This window comes from Anabrus simplex, chromosome 2 (genome assembly GCF_040414725.1).
Source record: "Anabrus simplex isolate iqAnaSimp1 chromosome 2, ASM4041472v1, whole genome shotgun sequence".
NCBI classification, from domain to species: Eukaryota; Metazoa; Arthropoda; class Insecta; order Orthoptera; family Tettigoniidae; genus Anabrus; species Anabrus simplex.
Genome location: NC_090266.1, coordinates 737,207,968 through 737,225,792, shown reverse-complemented (window position 1 = coordinate 737,225,792; position 17,825 = coordinate 737,207,968). Strand labels below are relative to the sequence as shown.

Genomic DNA, 17,825 nt, shown 5'->3' with positions numbered 1-17,825 from the left:
ACCTACTCACTATAAATTTGGATGGGAATAGCCTTGCCAAAAGTTAACCAGATTTGAGAAAATATCATTTAACCTCAGAAATCTGGGATGTGCTCTGACATATCTTAGGTGTATCGCATTCTTACTTAATGTCAGTGTAGAGTATTAAAATTTGATTGTTTACTTAGACCTTTATTTGTAACAAGTTTACAACTGCTATCGACCACATTATTTACGTATTCATTACAAAAACATGTTCTCTTTCATTTTTAATTTTCTTTACGGAACAGTAGTTGACTGGTATTACTGTCGACTCCGATATCACCTTTGAATATCGACGTGAGCTTGCAAGTGCACATAGCGAGAAAATGATACCATACCCATACCTGCCAACTTTAATGGTTTATCAGTAAAATTTACAGAAATTGCTGCATTTTATGGTTATACAGGTGGATGGTGTCATTTTACGACTTTGCGGACAAAAATTTAAAACATTAACATTCGATAATCCTTCTATTTCCGTACAATCAATTCTTTGCGTGGGTCGAAGCAAGATCGACTAAAATATATTGTAGTCAGTCTTGGTCGATGGCAAGTCCACGATAGTCTATAACTCATTCCTTGATATGAGGTATTTTTAACCGTGTGATGTTTGTGTCGTTATTGGACTTGAATTTAAGGCCGGGATAACAGTTCTTCCATGTGAATCTTAGGTGGTGACAAGCTCGCTCCGCAAATTCTTTGTTCCGCTCCGTTCGCTTGTGAGTGTTGTTCTTTGTTCACAAAGTTGGTGTTCCTTAAATGTTTTGGCATTTTAAGGTTACGACATATTTTAATGAAGTGTTCAAGTTTTTGTGTTATAACTTTGTGCTTCGCAGTTTCCTGTATTCGTTAGACTAATTACATTTGTTCCAGTAACTGTGTATACCGCTATTAGCAAAGCCCATTAAATTATAAAGAAGAAGAAGAAGAATTACATTCATTCCACGTGTGTGTACGGTTCTTACCATGTGCATATTCCTTGTTCACGAGGTTGGTGTCGTGTTCATTTAATGGTTTAAGACTTTGTGTGCTTTGACATGCTTTAATTGTTTGACTGCCTTGAGTGTTTATGTTATAATTTTATGTTACGTTCATTGGTCCAGGTTCGTTTCGATGCTTTAGTTTTTTTTAATTTTCATACGCTATATTCCTATTGTAGATTATCATGAATAAATCCAGGAAGAAACAGTACTTCCTGACATTTAAAGAATCATTTTCTGTTGATTTTCCATGCATATCAAAATGAAGAAAGGGAGAAAAATTTACCTTATGCACAGTATGTGTGTGTGATATTAATATTGCATATGGTGGAAGAAACGATTTAAGTGATGAGTTAGTTATTGGTATGCAGACTTCCAACAGAATGAATGATCTCCAGGATACGGATAAATCCCTTTTCTTTTCTTCATTGTACTGCCTGTGAGTACTTCATCAACAAGTTTCCACTCAAGGGTGATGTGTTGAAGTTGATTGGTAAGACAAAATTTAAGATGCACACTTTTCTTCCATTCGTTTTTTCTTGGAAAGGTTTCCTATCATGTTATGCAAGGAAGAGAATGAAACTACGGGTGAGGTGGTGAATGAGCTTCAGAGGCAGTTCACAGCTCTTCAGGTAGATGACACTTTGGCTGCAAATCACGGTGCTGCGAGTTATTCCATTTGGGCACAAATATCAAGAATTCGTGGAGCCGATGGACTTCTTAAGTATAACCGAATTTCTAGAATAATTCTGTCTATTCTCACCATACTCCATAGCAATGCAGAATGTGAACCTGATTTCAGCCTTGTGAAGAAAAATAGAACAGATTTCAGATCATCCATGCCCAATGAATCTCTGGAGTCTATTTCTAGTTTGAAGACCAGGAGTTCTGGTCCCTGTTATGACAAAACATTATCTCAAGACGTTTTGCAGGAAAAAGGCCACAACTATGACATTAAAGTCGAACTAATGTGTGATTTGCAGTGTGTATTATATTATTTCTTGCCTGTATTACGTTAAACAAGTTTTATTGTGTAAAGCCTTTTTCAATTTTGCATATCTGCTTAATTTATCAAAGAAGTCCTGTTGTGTATGCTCCAAACTAATATTCACCACGCTTGCTGCTGTTTAACATGGATTTCTTGTTGATTGTTATGTTCATCTACAAATCATTGGCCTATTATGTTCATGTTCAAATCATTGGTCTATGATGTAAGTAGACATGAGTTCATTAAGGTATCCTGTTTAAAGCATGAATTATTATATTTTGTAGCCCAAAAGTATTTTTTCATCAAGCCAGGGTACATTACAAATCATAACTCTCATGAAAACATATATCAAGTGCCAGTAGAAAACCCTTTGAATTAAAAACTCCCCATATCTCACCATATACTAAGCCTACACTTGCCCCTCCAAACAGCACCCCTCCCGCATTAACATCGGCATGCATAGCTCCGCCTACCTCTGCTTCCCCTCAGCATTCCGTACCACTTCTACCGCATCGATACAACACAGGGAGTAGGAATTCCAGACACGTTAACACTGCTGATGCATTAAGACGGACATAGTTTACGGCGAACGAGTAAGTACCCGTTTTACATAACATATATTTCTTAGGGATTCACATATGATTTAAACACACACCGTCAAGCTTGTTTGTTGTTTCATTACAGTGTAATCACATTCTTTTCCATGGTGTTCTACATCTTCTAGAGAGACCACACTTTCATAAGATTGTCAAACAAATCTGCCAAATACTCTGATATACTCGTCTCGGCATCGACTTCAACCAACATATCGTCTTCTTGCATTAGTTATCTTACGATAATTTTTGATTAATCAGCTTAATAAGATAATCTTAATGTGTTTGCCATTTTTCTGGCCAATATTTTTAGCTCCTATATTTTACTTAAAAAACAGAATTCAACCTTAGCTTTTGTGCATTGTCATACCACTCTTGTTTATTGATTGTCATACCACTCTTGTTAATTGAGGTCTTGGGTTCGATATGTGACCCCCAAGCAATGCGTATGTTCAAACTTCCTACAAAGAGGATCCACTTCAGTGTTGGACATGTGTTGTTTGTAGAATTAATATGACACAAAATTCTTTTCTTTCTAGACAAACATTTTAAATTGTATGAAGTGATTTTAGCATGTGTTGTATATGTTATGTCCCAACATCCTTATTTTATAACAACTATTCCACAGTGTCATTACTTTTAAGAAATTACATTTCAGTTTTTATAGGTTATAAGTGATAGTTCTCTGACCATTGCTTGTTTTAAGATTATATAAGGCTGATGATGCCCAATAAAAGAAGGGCAAAACGTCCCTTTAAATTTAGTAATTTCTATGTTTATTTAACCACATAACCGTGGAATTAATTGTATTGAATAGGTGGGGTAATAAAAATACTCCTTTCGTAAATTTAATGAGAAAGCCGGGGTACGTTGAAAATCGTTAGATTTTTTGTTGCGCGTGACTTTTACTGATAGCCCTTTTCAAAAGTTGGCACAATTAATATGACACAAAATTCTTTTCTTTCTAGACAAACATTGCATACCGGTATGCTTACCGAAGATGATCGACCACATTTTGTGGCAAAGGTTTCAGTTTTCTCATTCAAACAGTGTCATCTAACCTAACTTAAATATACCATATCTATCGTGAAAACGTATTTCAAGCACCAGTAAAGTTATAATAAACTCCTCGCTATAAGTTTACATGTTATCAGCCTTTCAGAAATTTAAGCAGATGTGAGAAAATATAAAACTAACCACTGAAATCAATGATGCATTCTGCAATATCTTGTATGTATCCAATTCTTACTTAATTGTGGTATTTAGCATTAAAATGAAGACTTCAGTCTTTATATTTAACGAGTTAACAACTGCTATCAGGTACGTTATTTACGCATTTATTACACAGACATATTTTCCTCTTTCATTTCCATTTTTCTTTACGGAACATCAATCGACAGTTATTACTAATCGACTCGGACATCACCTTAGAATGGTATAGAAAGTGATCCCATAGAAAACCTGAAATTTTTGTACAAATGAGTAAATTTCTAATACCAATATAATTGGTCCTTTATTGGACATTAAAAATTTCCCAGCTAACTTATTCCTGGTTGCCATAGTTTCACCCCAGTGTGCTAAGTTGGGCTCATCAGTTGGTAAAAGCACACCTACCAAGTCGCATGGCTACTGCATACCGTGGAGGCCAGTACGTAGGCTGCTTGGAGCCACCAGCAGTGCCAGTGCACTAATTCCTGGTTGCCAGCGTTTTGCCCAGTGTGCTTAGTTGGGCTCATCAGTTGGTAACTTTGTCTCATATTCCAAAATTGATGCCTGCCTGGCCATCAGATGATATAGACAGTGATTCCTATAGAAAACCTGAAATATTTGTCCCACATGAGTAAATTTATTGTATTAATATAATTGGTCCGTTATTGGACATTATACCTTTTCCAGCTAACTCATTCCTGGTTGCCAGCGTTTCACCCCAGTGTCCGCTGTTAGGCTCATCAGTTGGTAAATAGCATACCTACTAAGACGCATGGTTAGTGCATGTCGAAGAGAGAACTCACTAGTGGACATAGCGAGGAAACGATACCAAAGATGATTGGTGGCATGCATATAATCGCCAGGTGCATAAAAAATTATAATGGAAAAATTGCACACGCTTTTTCGCTCGTAATAACAAATGCATCAGCGATAGGCTCTCGCTGTAACTGCAGGATAATACACTTCTTTGACGTGAACTGACTCCCATTCTCTGACAGAATGCTCCGTGAATAACCGTAGCAGCTGAATATATGAATTTTGAAGGGACAGACAAAAACTGGCATTTTACAGGGTTCTTGTTATATGCCATACTCTTTATAGCGGACTTCTGCTGTACATCTAAAATCTTCTACTTATCATTTTAACAAATTGTCTTCCTGTTTAAGGCAGCTAGCCGGTCCCGTGGTGTAGGGGTAGCATGTCTGCCTCTTTCCCAGAGGCCCCGGGTTCGATTCCCACCCAAGGTCAGGGATTTTTCCGTTATGCTTATGTTGCATTTCTGCTAGGGAAACAGCTGCATCATCTTGACCAGAAGTGGGTGGTAGACGAATCTCCCAATCCCCGGTGCCGTATAACTGTCGACCAAGGAACAACTCTGCTGGGGAATAGCCAGTGACACAGTTGATGCGTCGCAGGGCAGAGAGTGACTTTGGTATCTGACGGTCCCACAGTCGATGTTCCTTGTCTGTTAGGTGGACTTGTAGCATCCATTTTAGCTCCTGGTTCTGTAGTTCCGTTGGATTGGCCCTTGGGTTTTTGATAAGGGTGGTCTAGTGCTCCACACCCCATTCAGTCTTCATTTGTTCCCTCTTCTTTGGCGTGAACTGACTCCCGTTCTCTGACAGAATGCACCGTGGATAACTGTAGCGGCTGAATACCTCATCTTCTAGAAGACTGGTAGTACGTCCTGTTGTGGCTTCTGGTATCGGAGAGGCCTCAATCCATCTTTTGAAGAATGTTTTACACCTTGGTGTTCTAGGGTAAGAGCAATCAAGTCCAGGGCTATGACATCCCCAGGGCATTGTGACCGTCTTCCTCGCTGACTGGAATTTGCCTTTCTGTTGCTCGCCTTGGTGCTGGTGCAGATGTAGCACCCTTTCACATAATTAAGGATGTCTTTCTGCATGTTGACTCAGAAGATAGACTGGTATATCTCTTCACCTCTTGGGCTTCCGTGCTGTCATGGAACTGCTCGAGGATGTCCATCGTTTGTTGTCTAGGGATCATCTCTACCACAGGCGTGTCTGAGAGGTGGGATCTGTCCATTAAGAATCCTCCGTCAACCCAGAAGTTCTTTAGCACATCTTGAATTCCCTCGGGACTAGTCTGCTCTACATCGTCTTCCACCTGGATGCCCCTCCAGCACTTTCTTAGGTTCTCGTGTAGTCTCCATCCAATGAGCATGTCCTAGCCAACACACTCTAGCAGTCTTCATCAATGATACTATATCCTGTTCTTGGTACAGGTCTCTAAGCTCCTGACTTGATCTAATATACCATCCCAGCTCAGGCACAAAAATCTTCCTCAATACCTTTCTTTCCCATATCATTAACCTATTTTCTTCTGTTTCATTTAATACCCAGGTCTCAGCTCCATATGTAACAACTGGTCTAATGACAGTCTTATAAATTATCAACTTAGCTTTCCTGGATATTGTTTTGTTTCTTAATGTTGAGATTAAGGCAGCATAGCATTGATTTCCTGCAGCCAGTCTAGCGCTTATTTCCTTTTTTGTTTCAATTAGCTGTTTCTAAAGCAGTATTGAGGAGGACAGTAGACATTGGATCTCCTTGCCTCAAACCCACTTTTACATCGAAGGTTTGCAATACTTTCCCTTGTACATATACCTTAGATCTACTTCTGCTCAAAGCTGTTTTTACCAACCTAATCAGATTCCCAGGAGAACCAAGGGCTTTCATGTCAGTGAGTAGTTTTCTTCACACTGAATCATACGCTTGTTGTCCGACTCGTTGGCTGAACAGTCAGCGTACTGGCCTTCGGTTTAGAGGGTCCCGGGTTTGATTCCCGGCCGGGTCGGGGATTTTAACCTTAATTGGTTAATTCCAATGGCACGGGGGCTGGGTGTATGTGTTGTCTTCATCATCATTTCATCCTCATCACGACGCGCAGGTCGCCTACGGGGGTCAAATAGAAAGACCTGCACCTGGCGAGCCGAACCCGTCCTGGGATATCCCGGCACTAAAAGCCATACGCCATTTCATTTCATACGCTTGTTTAAAATCAACATACAGTTGATACGGTGGTATGTTATATTCATAGCACCTCTCCAGGATGATCCTTATTGTAAAGATATGATCTATTGTTGAATGGTTCGCACATAATTCACACTGATATTCTCCAAGATCCTGCTCTGCTTTGTGTGTTAGACGCTTAGATATTATTATGGTAAAGATCTTGTACCCTATGCACAGAAGAGATATCCCTCTAGAATTTTCACATTTCAATTTATTTCCTTTCTTAAGAATTGGGTACACTAAAGCTGTTTCCCATTCTTCTGGTAATTTCTCTGTTTGCCAGATTTCCAATATTAACATATACAATGTTTGTATCAATACCGTTCCACCATATTTTAGCAACTCAGCTGTTATTCCATCTTCTCCCGGTGACTTATTATTCTTCATCAATAAGAGGACACCTTTTACTTCTTCCAAAGTGGGCGGTTCACTGTTGCATTCCTCAGATCATCATAATAATAGATTCACTATTTGGCAATTCTAATTCATATTCTTCATTTTTTATTTTAACTGGATTCAAAACCTCCTCAGAATATTCTGCCCATCTATCTAATATTTCCTGGGTATTTCCAAGTAATTGCCCTTCCTTATTTTGTATGCAGCTTACTCTTGATTGAAGTCCACTTTTCTTCTGCTTTACGTTTCTATAAAACTTTCTACTTCTCTTATCTTGTTGCATCTCTTTTATCAAATCTTTTTTCCATTGTTCTTTTCTTTTTTCTACAAAGATTCTTAGCTTCCATTCTGCATTCCTCATATGTTTGGTGAGTAGCTCTTGTTGCCCTTTGCATCCCCATCCTTGTTTCATTTCTTTTCTCCAAGGCTAGCTTTAATTCCTCATCATACAAATCCTTCTTTGGCTCTTTTCCTGGGCTGCATTTGTGATGGCTTCTTTAATCACCGGCCATGATTCATCCACTGTTACTGCATTTTTATGGTTTTTCAAACCTTCTTCAACTTGTCTTTCATCATCATGAAGTTCTTGGTTAAATCCTTTCCTCCTTTCTGCTTTACCTCCGGCTCTTACCGCAAGCTTTTGTTTCAATTTAGCTTTCACCAAATAGTGATCTGAATCTATATCTATACCTCTATAAGTACTCACATCCTGTACATTTGACGCATTCCTGACGCATTCCTTTTATCAATCAGTGTTTGATCTGTTTGATTCCTGGTGTTCCCATCTGGTGCCTCCCAAGTTTTTTTTATTAATTCTCTTGTGCTCAAATGTAGTGCTACTGATTACCATATCCTTTGCTATAGCGAAGTCAATAAGCCGTAACCCATTGTTGTTACTTTCCAAATGTAAACTTTGTGCTCCTATTGTGGGTCTAAATTCTTCCTCTTGTCCCACTTTTGCATTGAAGTCCCCAATTACTATTTTAATGTCATGTCTAGGTGCCTCATTGTACTGTTTCTCCAGCTCTTCATAAAACTTACCCTTTAGTTCATCTTCCTTTTTTTCCGTAGATGCATGTACGCTTGTTATAAGTGTATAATTGAAGAAACGGCCCCTGATTTTCATGACACAGATTCTTTCATTTACTGCCTTGTAAGACATTAAGGTATGCTTCAATTATTTAGATATCATAAAACCTGTTCCACAGATGTTCTTGTTATTTCCACTATTGATTAAAGTATAATCTTGTAAATCGACCACCTCAATTTCCCACCATCTAATTTCTTGTAGAGTAAAAATTTCAACATTATACTTAGTTCCTCTTCTCTTCTGCTTTTCCCTGGCTGGAGTAGGCTTCTCACATTCCAAGTCGCTAATACCAATCCATAACCATTTCCTCACCTAGGTCATTTTTCAATTTTATCTATCCGGTTTATTCTTTACGGCTTCTCAACTAGCTTCTTTTATTTTTTTTAAATTTTTTTTTCTTTTAGGGATAGAGGTGTCAGGATCTTTTGACCATACAAGCCCCACCACCACGACAAGGTAAAGATACTATCGATGGGGAATAATTGTATTAGAGATTCAGTTTTTGCCCTGAAAATGGCAGCAATGCTGTGCAGCACAGAGTCCATTGACACCAGAATTGTTCGGAGCCATGCTGATCTATAACCATAGCACTGCCTCCCATAAATCATGAAAATGGTCAGAGCAAGTTCCAGGGCACATACATCCCTCTCAGCATCTTCCCAGAACTTTTTGGTACTATTGAGGTCGGTTGACATTGGGGTCCAGGCAAGCATCTTTATGTCCATGGAGTGTTAATCGAACCAAATGGCCACGGATTTGGGAGTGATAAGCTGATGCATTTTCTTGCTATAGGCATTGGTCTCTTACTGGGTGCTGGAGGTGAATAAATGGGTGGAGATCATGTGATATCAGGTTATATATTGTTCACCGATCAGGGGCCATTGGCAGATGTACCAGGAGCCCTATTTCATCCCACCTGAATTGTGTGCTGTTAGCAAGAGGGATCTCTTAGTTTGTGCTTGCTAACACACTCATACCCTGACATCAGCTGTACCAACTGGTACCTCGTCTCTCCGGAAGACCTTTTTCCATACTTCAGCAGTCCAATGGTGGTGTTTCTCTGCCCATGTTAGTTTTTGTACCTTTTGAGATGCCCAAGTAGAATAGTAGCTTGCTTATCCCATTCACTGTTGACCAGGACTGAATTTGCAAATGACCTTATTTACTGTGGATTGTCTATCCACTCTCACCATCGAAGCCAGCCTATGGCTACCTCTGTCAACATATTTTACTTAACAATTGACCTTGATGGTGGTAGTATTTCCTGAAACCAGATGCTTACAGTGCATTCTCAACACGCTGGAATGCAGAAAGCCCAATGCTTGGACGACTTCGGAGATGGAATAACCCATATGTCTGGTACCAGCAATGTAACCGCTATCAAAGCGCTGAGATTTTGTTCCTTACCCGACCTGTGCTCAACTGTTATGAACACAACTAGGACGAGGTCTGACAACTTCGCAGTTATATTCTGTGACGTATTATGCAACACACTTAAACCACCAAAACGAGGTCTGTGCATAGGCAACACTGCAGCGAGGAGTTGATCACATAAAACAAGAAAACAGCAGAGTGAGCGGAAGCAGTACTGGGGGAGGGATAGTAGGAGAGGTTTACCGTGGATGGTACCAAAAAAGAAAATCAAAAAAGAACACCACGTTGCTAAAAATTTTTAGATGACCAAGTGTATTGGAAACAGCAGCTTTAACGAGAATGCAGTACACATTAACAAAACAGATCCTCAAATATACTCTGGATATTGTAGGAAATTATCAAAGGGATAATTAAGCTAAAACCTACAGAATAAAATTGACCAATATATATATATAATATGCACCTTGTTAAACAAGAAAATATAGTCCGAGAAAAATATCCCAGGCATTGGTTGCAAAGACAAAACAGCTCGGGTCCCCGTTTTAGAAAGGGGACTAACCCTCAGATAAGTTAGGACAAAAAATTTAAAAAAAAAATCGTTACAATAGAATCACTGTGTCAGCGTGAATCTCGACCAAAACCAGTTTTCACAAATATTACTATTTATATTTTGATTAGAGAGGTGTCACACACACAATCACCTCAGAAGATATTTCTAAATATTATTATCTGACCAAAATTCGAGGCAACAAGTACAGTTTTTACCGTGAAGATCAAGAAAATATTTGGCCACAAAAAAAAACCCAAATACGCCTCCAGGGCGCCCTAATATAAAAAGCATACACACCTAATAAAAGAAAAAAGGGTAGGGTAAAAAGGAGGATCAGTACAATAAGGACAAGTGAGGATGAAAAGAAAGGAAACTCCGACTGCGTAATGCTGGAGAATGTCTGATCTGCCAATAGATTTTTTTTTTTTTAAATCGTCTAAAGTTGTGAAAATTTTCTGTTTGACGATGTTTAGGCTCAGTCCACATCACCAAGTATTCAGCACCAAGAATCATTTAAACTTAATCAGTTTTGAAGGTGGCAATAAATTAAATTCAAAACCAAGGCCTTGAAAGTTTTCATTGCATGCCATCACTCAACATGCCGAAACAGGCCGAGTATTAAAGTTTCCAAAAACAAGTTTAGCAAATGATATGTTTAGCTCACCAAAGTCCTTTCAGAATAATTCCATCAGCTCGTAGGGAAGAAAATGGCGCAGCACACGGCAAGCCGTGCGAGGTCCGTAGTCCCTCCACACACACACACTATTTACAAAGGATGATGCCAGTCCCCCGAAGACGGGCCAAGCAGTCCAATATATACACGCCCGGAAGCGAAGACTAGTTCATTCGAGAAAGATCAAGTGACGTAGCAGATGACGTAGTAGGTGCGAGGCAGACAGAAAGACAGCGGTCAGTGTGTCGAGAAAAGTCGGAGGGTAACGACAGGTGAGCAAAGTAAGGTAATTCTGATGATAGGAAGAAGTATTGATAAGCAGAGCAGACAATAATAATAGCATTATAGTCTTGTAGAAACATAAACTTGTAGAGTATGTGGAGATGTACATGCGACGAAGTTTGCAGAAACTCGTAGAACGTCGATGGAGAGGTTATGGCAGTAGCACGTTACAATTCCACGTCGTGCTATTACATTCACTGGGGTGACCACAGCAATTACTTCAATACACCACTAGTGGACAGCTTGCAGTTTTTAGTGAGAAAATCGATAGTGCTGCTACCTTCATGGCTTGGTGAGAACAATAATTCCATTGCACATTGCCACTTGTACGATTCCTGGCGCACTGGCGTGTTTATAATTATTTATTAGCATGTTTCATTAAATAGTAAATTGCAGATTACTAATGCAAGTATTATGGCTGGCAGTATTTTTGCAGTTTAGAATTGCTGCAATTATGGCATTGCAAACGGTTCAAAGTCATATGGTTGGCAAGCCAAATTTCCTTTACATAATGTAAGAATTGTTTTAATGCTTATGTTAATAAGCATTTCAATGTACTGATTAATTGGTTTTTTAAAGAAACGAATTATATATGTGGAAGACATGAGTGAAAAAAATACGAGTAATAAAAGCAAAGAATGTTATTCATTTGTAACTTTGATTAAGTGACTTTGTACAAAATACTTGGTGATTGTATTGTTAGAGGAAGTACAACTGGACAGCCATCCTTTATTAACATTAATTCGAAAGAAAATGGAGGAGCTACAACACTGTAGAGAATGAAGGAAGCTGCAAAAGAAAGGGAAGAGCTGTGAAGGCATGAAAATGGAAAACTACGTGGGCCTCGCAAAACTAACACGGTCGGGTAGGAAGATAAAAATCTGACCAAGAGAGGTCATATAAGAAAGATGAATGTGGAGAGCCTGACCCTATTGAGTGGAAACACTATCAAACTCAGCTTGGTGAACTGTGTTCGCTAACCCACGCTCCCAACTTGATAGTCCCTGGTCCCCAATTCATACACCATTTACGTCAGGCAGTAGGTGCTGTGGATGTTATTCTATCATCCCCACCCACAGGGGAGCATCCATCATATCTAAGGATGTCGTATAAGGAGACTAAAAAGCGACCAGGGACTCTCTGCTTGGGAGTGTGGTTTGGCGACCACGGTTTCCTTTGCTGAGTGTGGCATTGTTTCCACTTCCTTCACCTTTACTAACCGACCTTCCTCGGTCAACTCTTGTTCTTTTCTGATCCCAACCTTACAAGGTTTACGAGTTCCAGGGAGTGATTAATTTTCACGCCCTTCATAGCCCTAACCCTTTTATAGCCATTACTGTCATTTTTAGAAGCATCAGACATTTTGCATTTATTCCATCTTATTAGAGGTAACAGAAGTAATACTTCCTCTTAACAGAGTAATAAGCACCACCACCCCCTACAACGGATGCATTGTACCGCTTCCACCCGCAAGAGGTTGTATATAAAAAATATATAAAACATAATATAAAACATCAATGGCCACTAGTTATTTATATAATTCTTATAAATTCTTGCGTTGCTTTGGCCTTTGTCACTCCTATTCCTTAATTACGGCATCTCATTTCTGAAACCTTAATAAATAAAACGTATGTTGCTAAGTTATCCTCCCCGTCCAGTGCTTTGGCTTTATGGTCAGCGTACTCGGCCTCCGTTCAGTGGGAGGGTCGTAAAAGTAGTAGTAGTAGTAGTAGTAGTAGTAGTAGTAGTAGTAGTAGTAGTACAATGGAGGGGAAGAAGGCAGTAATGGCACAGGATTCCTCATACAAAAGTCCATAAAGCAAAGCGTAATCAACTTTACATTGAGACTTCGCGCAAAATTCTTCAATGTTACAGTGTTTTGTGTGTATGCCCCTACAGAGGAGGCAGAAGAAGAGGAAAAAAAAGATTCATTTTATACCATATTGGAGGAAGAAATGAACAAATTTCAAAGACATTATGTGAAAATGATCCCTGGAGATCTAAATGTAAAGATTGAAAGAGAAGAGGTGTATAAACACATAGTAGGGAAAGAAAGCTTACACAAGTTAGTAATGATAATGGTTTGAGACTGATTGACTTTGCGATTGGGAGGCAGATGCTAATCAAAATTATTTGGCACCTCAGGAAAAACATAGAGGGAGACATGAATATCACAAGATGGTGTAACAAGAAATCAAATAGACCATGTTATCATAGACAAGCAGCATGCATCATTTATCATGGATGTTAGTAGTTGTAGAGGTGCTTGATGCTGATTCAGACCATTATCTTGTAAGAATAAAATAAAGACAAAAAGTAGACTTGGCGAGGACGGAAAAAGTAAGAAGACAAAGCATATGTAGAGGGTCTTAAAAATGAGGAATTGCAAGAGAAATACAAGAAGAAAATAGCAGAATCTTTGGAAATAACAAAGGAGTTGTGGGAGAAAGGAGAAGTGGAAAGTAAATGGCAGAGACCGAGAACAACTATCAGTGAAGTTGCAGACGATACTTTGGGAAAGAAGGAACATGTAATGAGAGCAGAATGGTTTGATGAAGAATGCTTAACACTAATTCAAGAGATGAATGAAGCTAGGAAAAGAATGCTTCAAAGGAGGACAAGGTAAATAGTGGAAGAGTACAGAGAGAAGCGGAGAAAGCCGATAAGATATGTAGATGAAATGAAAGAGCTTTAGAGAGAAAGAGATTCAAAGAACTGGATGAAATGAAGGATAGAAATGAGGTACGAATGTTTTATGAGAGAACAAAAGATCTTAAGAGAGGATTTCAAAAAAGTGCTGTTTTCTTTAAGGTCGAGGACAGAAACCTCACTGGCGACAAAAAGCTATGTGCTCGAAAGATGGCAGGAGTATTTTTTTTTTATAAGGTACTCTATAGAAATAATGAGGATGATAGAGAAGAGCAAAACATTAGTGAGGATGGGGAAGAAAGAGAATCGAATGAAGATTTAATAGAGCAGCCTGATTTAGAAGAGGTCAGGATAGCAGTTAAAGCATTAAAAAACAAAGCCCCAGGTGAAGATGTGATGGAGACACAACTGTTGGGATATGGGGAGAAGGAGTTGATAAAGGAAGTTTGGATGGAGGAGGAAATGCCCAAGGATTGGACAATGGGCATAATATGTCCAATACATAAGAATGGAGATAAATGGAAATTACTGAGGGATTACTTTGCTGGGATGGAACTTGAAAGGTTTTCAGTAAGATGTTAGCCTCAAGACTGGAACTATGGATTGAAAGGATACTAGGAGATTACCAAGCAGGTTTTAGAAAAAATCACTGTACACTGGATCAGATTTTTATATTGATTGCGGCAATTACTGGAGAAGTTTTTTGAGTATGGCAAGCAGCTGCACCAGCTGTATGTTGATTTTAAACAAGCAAACGGCATTCTAGATAGAGGCAAAATTTATATTGGTTTGGTTGACAGAAATGACCATGAAAACAACAGCATGCAAGATGAGAGTAGAACAGAATCTGTCAGAGGCATTTTTAGTTGAAAAGGGGCTGAAACAGGGGGGGTGTTCTCTTCACACTCCTATTCAATTTAGCACTGGAAAAAGTAATACGCCAACTACCCATCAACCCAGGGGGAACCTATTCAATTTAGCACTGGAAAAAGTAATACGCCAATTACCCATCAACCCAGCGGGAACCATCCTGAACAGATTAGTACAAGTGATGGCATATGCTGATGGTGTGGTAATTATTGCACAAAACAAAAGAGTTCTTGAAGAGAACTATGCTTTGTTAGAAGATAAAGCATAAGACTTAGGGCTAGAAGTGAATATAAATAAAACAAAGTACGTGAAGATGGGCGATACAGAGGGGGCAAGAGGAAGGACCACAGTGAGAATTCTTGGGAAGGAATATCGAAGAGTTACAACTTTCAAATATCTAGGCTTAATAATAAATACAGACAATAAAACATCTGTGGAAATACAGGAAAGGATAACAAGTGGGAAACGATGCTTTTATGCCTTGCAAAATATATTTAAATCCAGGAATGTCAGTAGGAATACGAAAATAAAAATATACACAACACTACCAAGACCTATAGTGATGTGTGGCTCAGAATGCTGGGTGGTAACTACTAGAGAAGAACAGTGGCTGTTATGCTGGGAAGGAAGATATTGAGAAAGATATTTGGAGCAGTTAGAGATCAGGATGGATGGAGAATACGGACAAATGCAGAGCTGTAAGGATTGTTTGGCCAGCCAGATAATGTTGTTAAAATTAAACAGGGAAGAATTAGGTGGGCTGGTAATATTCGGAGAATGACAGATACCAGTACAGTCAAAAAAGTCATTACAGGAAAACTGGCAGGAAGAAGGAGGAGAGGAAGGCCCAGGAAGAGCTGGATTGATGATGTTGAGGACGACCTTAGAAAGGTGGGAGTTAAATGCTGGAGAAGGAGAGCTGAATACCGGGACGATTGGTGGCAAGTCAATTTTAAACAGGAAAGTTTTCCACCTATTCAATACATAGTTGTATTTACAATGTTATTTACATTACATGGAACAAGTTTTAACCCTACTCGGGTTCATCATCAGCCATATTTAAACATACACAACATTTGACAAAATCCTAAAACATGTTTCTAAGCAGTAAGAACCTTATGAATACATAATTAACTATATGATGCGTTGTTGAATTAGGCGAGGTGCTATGGTGCTCAAAATGTTGCAACTGAAAGTGAAATATTACGAGTGACATAGATGAGCAGTATATAATACAAGGACACTAAACACGCTAAAAAGTCTGGGTATAAAAGTACAAAAGTGGTAGGTCAATTTCAGTATGATTTTAGACACATGGTGTATCAGATGGAATTCAGTAGGTCCTGGTAATACATAATGGTTGTGGACCGAGTGCTATGGTACTAAGAATGAACACAGTATAACGTGGCACACATAATAAAAGTGTACAAGTATGTACATATGTTTGAGTAACAAATGTATAGATGATACTCTCTAGAAGAATCTGTGAGGAGTTGATTGTACACTGTATCAGCTTAGGCAGAAAATTTGAAACTTGGTGTGTTAAGTAACCAAGCTATGTTGATAGGGCTGCGTGGTTGATTGTTAGAACTGTACTGACTGAATATGAAGTTTTAGAATTCTTCTTGAGAAGTAAGTAGACACTGCGCATGGTGGTAGTAATGGTTGGAACTCTCAGTTCATATCGGAAACAAATTGGACCTATTAAAATTGAGAAAAGCCAGTAAAAAATGCAAAGTACGCAGAAAGAAGAATAGATGACAACAAAGCGAATGGATACTCGCCTTGCGTGGCGGTGTGTGCTGCTTAGCTGGTAGTGTGCGACTGGTGGCGGAAAGAGATATATGGGAGGGGAGGAAGGTGAGGAGCAGGTGCATGCGTGTTGGGTAGAGTGGCGGTGGCTTAGGAGTGGTTGGGGGGGGGGGGGGGGTAGAAGGGGAGGAGGTGGAATTTAAGGCGGAGCTGAAGGATGTGGGAGAAAGGGTAATTGTTTTGGAAAAGTACCTTTAATTAGGATTGAATTCTGGTTGGCTGAATTATTGTTTCTGAGAAAAGTGATAAATAAATCAAAAAGGATGTTGGTTTCTCTGAGATTTAATTAAGATTGTAATTGGCATTAAAATATTGGTCTAGGTGTATGTAGTAATTTACCATTATGTTGAGTAAAGGACTCTTATTTGCTCATTCAAGAATGTCTGTGTCTTGTTCGATATTTGTGAAATTATGGTTATAATCTTGCATGTGTTTTCCGATAGCTGAAAACTTATTGTATTTTATTGCGTTAGTGTGCTCTTGGTATCTGATATTGAAGTTTATTCCGGTCTGCCCAAGGTAGGATTTGTCACAGGTATTGCATTTGATCCTATAAACTCCTGTTTTAAAAAAATTGCTGGTCTTGTTGGTATGTGAAGTATTGTGTAAAATGTTCATGTTCCTATTGTTGGTTTTGAAAGCTATTTTAGCGCCTTGTTTCTTAAAGATATTGGTTATCTTGTAAACATCATTGTTGAGCGTGAAGGTGGAGAATGTTAAGAGGTTTAGTTATTTTTTTTGAGGGTAGTTGTAGGGCGATGTTTGTGTTTATTGATTATCCTTTCTATAAAATGATTGCAGAAACAGTTGAATTTTGCAATTCCACGGATTGTGTTTAGTTCATTCCTTAGATCTTACTTGGACATAGGTATGCTGAAAGCTCGATGAACTAGGCTATTATATGTAGCTTGTTTGTAGGGGGGGGGGGGGGGGGAGGGTGCATTGAACCTTGGCAAATGGTAGAAGCTGTTTGAGTAGGATTTCTGAATATTTTATAAGTTTAAGAATCTGAGTGTCTAGTGATAATTAAATCTAGAAAGTTAATTTATTAATTTGATTCAGTTTCTAGTGTGAATTTGATATGAGGCTCAATACTGTTGAGTTTTAGGAGGGTGCTGGAAGCGTTAATTGATTTTTCGTCCATAATTACGAAAACATCGTCAACATATCTGGCCCAGAAGTGAATGTTTTAAAATTCATTGTCAGTTTTGGTGTATTCGAGGAAATCTAGGTATATTTCTGCCAAGATGCCCGAGGCTGGTGATCCAATTGCCAAACCGTCCTGCTGTTATATGACATTGTC

The 17,825-nt window shown here is 38.9% G+C and overlaps 1 protein-coding gene across 3 annotated transcripts in view; it reads left to right on the top strand.

Annotated features, from left to right (window-relative positions):
* Positions 1 to 17,825, top strand: part of DNAlig1 (DNA ligase 1) — a 719,906-nt gene that overhangs the window by 209,256 nt on the left and 492,825 nt on the right. The gene's annotated exons all lie outside the window — the stretch shown is intronic.